Here is an 8,244-nt window from a genome sequence, read left to right on the forward strand (position 1 = left end):
AGAACATATCATAGCAATACAAGGCATGGCATGAAACTACTAAATGCATAGAACAAAAGTATCTTACTGATCATGAGCCAAAAAGGCACAGAAGATATGATGGCACCCATGTAAACATAGAAAGTTTTATAAGCAGTTTCAAACTTAGCAGAAAACAGAGCATAGCATAAACAGAAGTATGAAGGCATCTTCTCGAGGCATGGCATGACAAGATAAGCATAGCATCAGCAAGATGACATGTTCATGAAGCTAACCATGACAATAGCAAGTTCATAGCATGCATGGATCATTAGCAATAACCATGGCAAAATTGATTAACATGTAAACAATCTTCCAGGAACATTTATAGAAAAAGTAGAGCAAGATTAAGACATGATAGTGCACTCCATAACTGCAAACAGGGCCATGGATGGATAGAGCATAACCATATGTCCAAAACATCCTTACTGAAGGTACTCAAAATAATCATGGATCTCACTGTAGCATCATGTTTACATGGCATAAAAATAATAGCAGGAAAATGACTGTAAAATTGTAAGCCCCTGAAATCGGCAATATCACGAAGGCTACTTTGCATGCTTGTGCTAGTCATCACATAGAGCACAAAAATACATGGCAAGCACCCCTGTAAATATGGCATGGCATAGATCAAAACACATGTAGAGCTCATGCCCATATGAAACACACATCAAATGTGGCAAAAATGACAAATCACGCTAAACTCATAAGAAGCAGCAGTAAACATTTTATAGCACTCTTGCATCAATGATTAGGGCATCAAGATGGACTCAAACAAGCATGTCACAATGGAATGAAATGAAGAGCCACTACAAGAAATATGTCAACTAGTGACCTTCTCTCAGTGACCCCGGCTGAATTGGTCGTAAATCCACGGCCATTTCGCTTGGAATGGCTCAAACCCTGAAATTGCCTTACACCAAATGGTCATAAAGCAGACAAGAGTGGTCAACGACCTTCTTTCTACCTGATTACGACAAATATAAATGGTCATGAGGTTGTGAACGTGGATGCATTGGTACTTAAGGTGTCGCTCAAGGTGGGCTTGGGCCTCGGTGGAACGAGGCCACCTTCTTTTAAAAAATATGTGTGTCATGTAGGCCTTGGTCCATCCAGGAAGAAATGTGGGATGCCCTCATATTACTCAAAAAGAACATATATTCGGCCAACAAAAATGGGAAAATAACAAGTTTTTCATTAGAATGGGAAAATAATGAACTCCTTCGTGAATCTTGCTATATGCTTTAGCAATTACAAAACTAAACGTGTAATTAAAAAAAATGTTAATGTTAATATGTATTTCAAAAAATGTAATCACGTGTTTAAAAAACTAAATGTGTGAACTTGAAAAGTTTCATGCATATAAAAAATGGTAATCATAAATAATATTAGATATGTATAAAAAAGTTTCATGTGTATGCAAAAATAATCATCAGTACGTATATATGAAAATTTTACAATATATATATGGAAAAGTAGATAACAAAACAAGATTTTCTAAAAATGTTAATCATGTATTTAAATTTCCTAACCAATGTCAACAATGTTTTATATGTATACAAAAATGTACAATGTGCAAAAACAAATATAGACATCAAAACCTATGTATGAAAAGATATTTTTTTATTGGGAATACATGAAAATATGTTAATCATGTATTTGAAAAAAATTAAACATATATAAACAATATGTACAATGTGTCTTAAAAAATGTAGACATGTGTTCAAAATATTAGACATCAAAATATTTATTAAAAATGTTAATGATGTAACTAAAAACCGTTTAATATCTATAAAAAAAATGTTTCTAGTGTACACAAATTTGTTCATAAAATGTGGTCTAATATTCTTGAAAAATGGAGAAATTTTTTTACAACAAATATTTGTTAGGTTCTAATATTCTTGAAAATGGAGAAATTTTGGACGCTCGAAAAATGAAAAATGATTTTTCGTCCAAAGAAAATGAAAACTTCCTTAGGAAACATTGTTTGCCATTCCAATATGCACCTTTTGTGCACAATACGAGATCATCTGAACAAAATATTCCATTAATTTGGCCATAAAATTGATCATTTGCCTTGAAAGCTGTTGATCTCCACACATGCTAGCTCGTTTCTGAGAATATGCATATTTTTTTAATATTTGCCGTATTACAAGTTTATTATTTTTCCTGGTAACTTGGCCACATATAATGACACAATGCGAAGGTTTTCCATTTTTTTGAATTTTTCATGCATGTTTCAAAATGCGGTCAAAACGGCGGGCATGACCGTTGCTAGCTAGTGGGTGAATCTTGGAAAGATTTTGGTGTTTCTCTGATTAAATAGATACTTTTGTACCTAAAAATGATTTTTGGTAAAAATAAATAGCAATCTATAAGGCAGCTACAGTTCAAATTTGACACATTTCCTACTAAATCGGCGGAAATTTGTCTTTTTCACGAGAGGTAGATAAAAACTTTTGACACCCAACCATTTTGTCAATTGTGCATTAAATATGGCCTAATATATTAGAAAATTGATTTGGTCCAATTTTGCAACAAATATATGGTAGATCCTTCACAAAAAAACTCATTTTGGGCATTCAAAAAATGGAAAATGAATTTTTCGTCCAAAGAAAATGGAAACTCCCTTAGGCAACATTGTTTGCCATTCCAAGATGCACCCTTGTGCACAATATGAGATCATTTGAACAAACTATGCCATAAATGTGACCATAAGATTGATCATTTGGCTTGAAATCCATGAATCTTCACACAAGATGGCTCATTTCTGAGAACATTTTTTAAAAGGTTTGCCATATTACAAGTTTATTATTTTTTATGGTAACTTGGTCACATATAATGACTCAATGCGGAGGTTTCCCAATTTTTTGATTTTTTTATGCTTGTTTCAAAATGCGATCAAAACGGCGGGAATAACCGTTCCTAGCTAGTGGCTGAATCTTGGAATTTTTTTTGGTGTTTCTCTGACTAAATAGATACTTTTGTACCTATAAATGATTTTATGAAAAAATAAATAGCAAATTATGAGGCAGCCGTAGTTCAAATTTGACCCACTTCCTACTGAAACGGCAGAAATTTGTCTTTTTCACGAGAGATTGATCGAAACTTTTGACACACAACCATTTAGTCAATTGTGCATTAAACATGGCCTAGTATTTTAGAAAATTAATTTGGTACAATTTTACAACAAATATTTGGTAGGTCCTTCACAAAAAAAACCTCTTTTCGGGCACTCGAAAAATGGAAAATGAATTTTCTGTGCAAAGAAAATGAAAACTCTCTTAGGCAAGATTGTTTGGAATTCCAAGATGCACCCTTGTGCATAATATGAGATCATTTGAACAAACTCTGCCATAAATGTGGCCATAAGATTGATCATTTGGCTTGAAAGCCACGAATCTTCATGCACGATAGCTCATTTCTGAGAACACTTTTTTTAAAATAATTGTCGTAGTACCAGTTTATTATTTTCCTGAAAACTTGGTCACATATGATGACACAATGCGAAGGTTTTCCAATTTTTTCATTTTTTTCATTTTTTATGCCCGTCTTAAAATGCGGTCAGAATGGCGGGCTTGACCATTTCATAGCTAGTTGTTGATTCTTGGAAACCTTTTCATGTTTCTATGATTAAATAAATAATTTTGTATCTACAAATGATTTTTGGGAAAAATAAATAGCAAACTATGAGGCCACTGCAGATTAAATTTGACCCGCTTCCTATTGAATCGGCGGATATTTGTTTAAATGAACAAAAATAGCTAGAAGGATTGGGATGCATACAAATTGGTGATCATCCATAAAATGTGGTCTAAACTAAGTGAAAATTTTAGTGATGCAATTTGCAAAATAATTTTGCTAGTTGCTTCACAAAATCCCATGTTTTTAGCACTAAGAGATAATTTAAATAAATACCTCATGTTTTGAACCAATCAGGAAGCAGCCCACGGATCACCCCGTGTAGTCGATCTAAGCCGTCCACACTCTCCCTCAGTCCCTCGAGCCAGCGTCTCTCGCTCACCTCTCACTTCTCTCCCCTCTCCCACCAACCCTCCCTCTCTCCCTCCCCGATCCAGATCACCGCCGCATCCCCCCTCTCTCTATCTCCGATCCAGATCGGCCGCCTCTTATCCCTTCCTTCTACCGCTTCCCTATCCCTCTTCCCATCCCCGGCAGTGGCGCCCTCCTTCCCTCATGCTGCACCCAAACCTCCCTCCCGCTCCTAGCTTTTCTTCCTCCTCCGCCGCCTCTAGGGTTTCTCTCCCTGATCCCCAATCCCCTAGCGCTCCACTCCTTCCTTGCCGCCGCCACCTCCGGCGCCGGATCATGGCGACCTCAGGCGGGAATCGAAGACTCCTGTCCGGCGAGATCCGGCGCACGCTCGAGCCTGAGCGATGAGGTGGTTCAAATCGTGCATGGGGACGCAGCGAGGGACCTAACGGTGGTCACCGTCAGCTTCCCGGACAAGACCGGCCTGGGCTGCGACCTCTGCCGCCTTGTCGTCCTCTTCAGCCTCAACGTCCACAAAGGCGACATGAGCACCGACGGCCACTAGTGCTACATCATGCTCTGGGTCGCCGCCTCGCGCCGGGGCCGGGCCGTGGACTGGGACGCCCTCAAGGAGCGGCTGGTGGAGCTTCGTCCGCACCACGCTAGAGCAGACCCGCCTCCGCACCGCCCTCACGCCCCACCCCTCGCAGGTTGGTTCATGTCCTACTACTTCCCTTTGCTCGCCTTGCCGAGCTCCCTGCTCCTTTTTCCTTGCCACCTTTCAATGTCCTAGCTCGGTACACGCTGCGCTGGCGAGCATGCTCTGTCTGCTCGAGGTGACTAGCAAAGCCGTAACTGCATACTGATGTCCATGCTAGCCCGGCCCGTTAGGAAGGTGTCCATGAATTCAGATGCACCTGCTAACTAAAAAGTTGGTCTAAAACAGAGGAGAAAAACCAGTATTGTTGTGATGTCGCACTAGTGCTAGTTGAATTTCGGTGTCTGGTCTTTGTCTGAAGCATGAGCCTCATTCATTTCTTCAGACATATAATAAATTGTTGACTACTTAAGGCTTTGAGTGAGGGTCAGTCTCCGAGTCTGGTATAGTGGTATAGGCATTTTTTTATGAAATTGTCCATCTAGAACATCATAAAGTGTAGGTCTCCTGTGATATCAGCTGATGCCAGTCACATTTGTCATTCACAGAAGATGATTTTTTTCCTGTGTCATGCTTCCAGGAAAAGTTCAGGCTCATACGAGCCAACGACGATGTGACTGTTTTGGATGCTCTCTCCTTCAGCGCTCTCAAAATTGGACTGCTTCGCAGCTTGACGGTTGAGAAGAAAAACTATGTTCAGGTACTTCATCTCCAAGTCCAAAGTTTCCTTGACCAAAACCCACCAACAATTATCCCAAAAGGCTATGAACTGAAATATAGGTTTACATGTGAAGCTGCTTATATCTGAATATTACAGCTGCATTACAGCTGCAGTTTGTTCTGTAAGAATAGTTTCTAGCTCTTTCTGTGACCCATCTTTATTTCTTTGTTCTGTTTGGATGGAGTAGGAGCCCTCTTTGGTCGACATGCATGAGGAGGAGGAAATTGTCTCCCCACACAAGGTTGATCCCTCTCGACTTTACTGTGAGGTTTTTTCTATCACTGCTATGTTGTAGCCTAGTTTCTGTTGTGGCCCTTAAAAGCTCATATCATATTTGCACCTGTATGATGTGTGTGTGCTTGATGCTCACGTACTAAGTAAGGTTGGTGGTTGTTTTGCGACTGAATCATGTTTCAGTTTGATACCACTATGCTTTCTCTTGTCAAATTCGTCCCTGACTAGTATAGTTAGTACTATTGCAGCAGGTTGATTGATTGAGGGAAAACTCTTGCCTCTGCTTAACATATCTAAAATATAGTCAAATTCCTCAACAACATGTTTGTTTTTTACAACAACAATGCATTCAAAAATCTGACCTGTCTATATACACACTTTGTGGAAGAAATAGGATATATATGTGCTTTTGTTGCTTCTATATTATGGGAAAACTTTGTTTTTGCCACTCTAGCTTTTGACCACTTTGCTTATGCCACTCTAGAATTTTACATTTCACTTTTGCCACTCTTAGTTTTTGACAATACATCACAATTGCCATTCCGTGGCAAAAGCAATAATTTTAGAGTGGCAATTACGATACATTGTCAAAATCTAGAGTGGAAAAAGTGAAATGATAAGTTATTGCTTTTGCCACTGAATGGCATTTGTGATATATACATGTACATTTAGTTATTCGACATGCTTCAACATTTTTCTATTTGATTTGGTGTAGGAGGATGCCTGAGCTAACCAGGAGGACACCCTCGTCCACCTCAGCCACCACACAAGGTCGTCCTTCTATTTCTTTCGCTGTTTGTTCATGTGCTACTTGCGTTTCAGTTCCATTGGCTCCTATTGCAAACAAGTCTATACATTAGACTAGCCCAAGTGTTGTAAGTGCTGGGTGTCCTAGATACAGAAATATACCAAGTGCAAGTGGGTGCTCGTGTTGTGCATAGTAGCAGATATGTTTATGTGAGCTATACAATGGCCTATTTCTTCCTAATGATATGAACACTATCTCATGATCGACCAGGTCCCTGCTCTGTTTCTTCTTCTTTTGCATCATGTATATATGTATGTGTCTGACAATGAAGTGGTTTCTTCAGAATTGATCGAGTCTGACAAAGTTGTTCTGAACATTTCTTGAAACAGGGCGAGGCCGGTGATGTCCGTGCGGTGATGTCCCTGGGGTGGCGCCACTGTGCCCGGCGCTTACCCTGGTCGCCGCGGTGGTGCTTCGGCAGCTTCCAGACCCTCTCCTTGATGTGGTGATGGTCACACCACAGCCGTGGTGTGGCTGAGCCTCTGCTACGGTTACAACCTTCCTCTGGTGAGCTCCTCCCTGTTCCTTCTTCTCTGATGTAGATCCTGCATGGCCTTGGCCATGATTTGGGTTGGATGTGGGGCTCTGCTAGTTGCTGCTAGATGCTGTAACCAAGCATCAACTCCTACTAGACCGCTCGGGTGATAAATTCATGCGGTTCTAGGGTCTGTCAGTAGCTGCCAATGTGTACGTGCTTTATATATGTGCTCCTGTGATGCTCTGGTGGAATGGGGTTGCTCTGGATTTGCTAAGTTGGTTAGGAGCAGTGCTTAATCTGTTGTTTGCTCCTATGTGGGTCTGTTGTTTGCTCATATGTGGCTCTGTTGGACTCATGCTTTGATCCTACACCAGCAGCTTGATTGGTTCTATATACACTAGCAGCAGTAGCTCATGTACATGTAATTGGACTCCCAGGGTGTTGTTCTTGTAAATTCTTCCATGTCTTTCTCTTTTTGCTGGTGCTACTACACATGTTAGATTGTTAGCTGTACTTGTTTCCATCTCAAATTACTTATCTTCTTGAACATATGACTGATGCTTGGTGCATGTAGGATGTGCTACGTGTGGATATCTATGCATTTGTTAAGATTTTTGTAGCACATGCTATGGCCTCAAAGATTGTTTATTTTATTTTCGTTCATACAAGCACATTTTTTTATTGCCGTCAAGGGGTGAATTGATTTGATTGTTAATATGTGGTTGGATGTGATGTTTTGCAGGTTGAAGGCGCTAAGGTGTTGGAGACGTGCGTGTACTTGTTGAGCGTTTTATCTGTAGAATGCTATACTGTGATTGGTGTAATATTGTGCGGTTATATTGTGATTGGTGGAATGTAATAAACTTGATTGGTACATCGGTGATTTGGCTGTTATTTGAATATATTTAAAATGTGTTCTCTAATTGGTATATCATTGAGTTACAAGTTGTGAAAAAATAAAACCTGATGTTTGGGACCTAGTGCCTAGACGAATCTGACAATGTGCATCCAGTTTACTACAATAATCTGGAAATTGAATGTAACAAAAAAAAGAAAACCTGAAAATATAAAATATATAGAATGTGAAAAGGTTGCACCTCAGAAAGCAAAAAAAGGCCGAACCAATGGCCCAAGCCCATGTAGCTAGTAAAAAACAACAGGAAAAATACATCAAAAAGGCTGAATTGTTGGGCTCGGCCCTATAAAACGCCGAATCGGACCGGGATGATTCTTGTGCCACATCAGCTTGCCACGTTGGATGCCTACGTGGCCTGAGGAGGTTGCTAGTGACCAAAAATTTGGTCGAAGAACCAACGACCTTTTACATATCACAG

At 39.9% G+C, this 8,244-nt stretch overlaps 1 long non-coding RNA gene across 1 annotated transcript; it reads left to right on the forward strand.

Moving 5' to 3' along the window:
- The first annotated feature begins 4,098 nt into the window (after positions 1-4,098).
- Positions 4,099-7,812, forward strand: LOC119331484. Its single transcript, XR_005160523.1, has 6 exons — positions 4,099-4,721; positions 5,250-5,369; positions 5,578-5,631; positions 6,340-6,395; positions 6,762-6,939; positions 7,653-7,812. It is a non-coding gene; the product is annotated as an uncharacterized LOC119331484 (long non-coding RNA).
- Positions 7,813-8,244: the final 432 nt, after the last annotated feature.

The sequence above is a fragment of the Triticum dicoccoides genome, chromosome 7A (assembly GCF_002162155.2).
Source record: "Triticum dicoccoides isolate Atlit2015 ecotype Zavitan chromosome 7A, WEW_v2.0, whole genome shotgun sequence".
In the NCBI taxonomy this organism is placed as follows: domain Eukaryota; kingdom Viridiplantae; phylum Streptophyta; class Magnoliopsida; order Poales; family Poaceae; genus Triticum; species Triticum dicoccoides.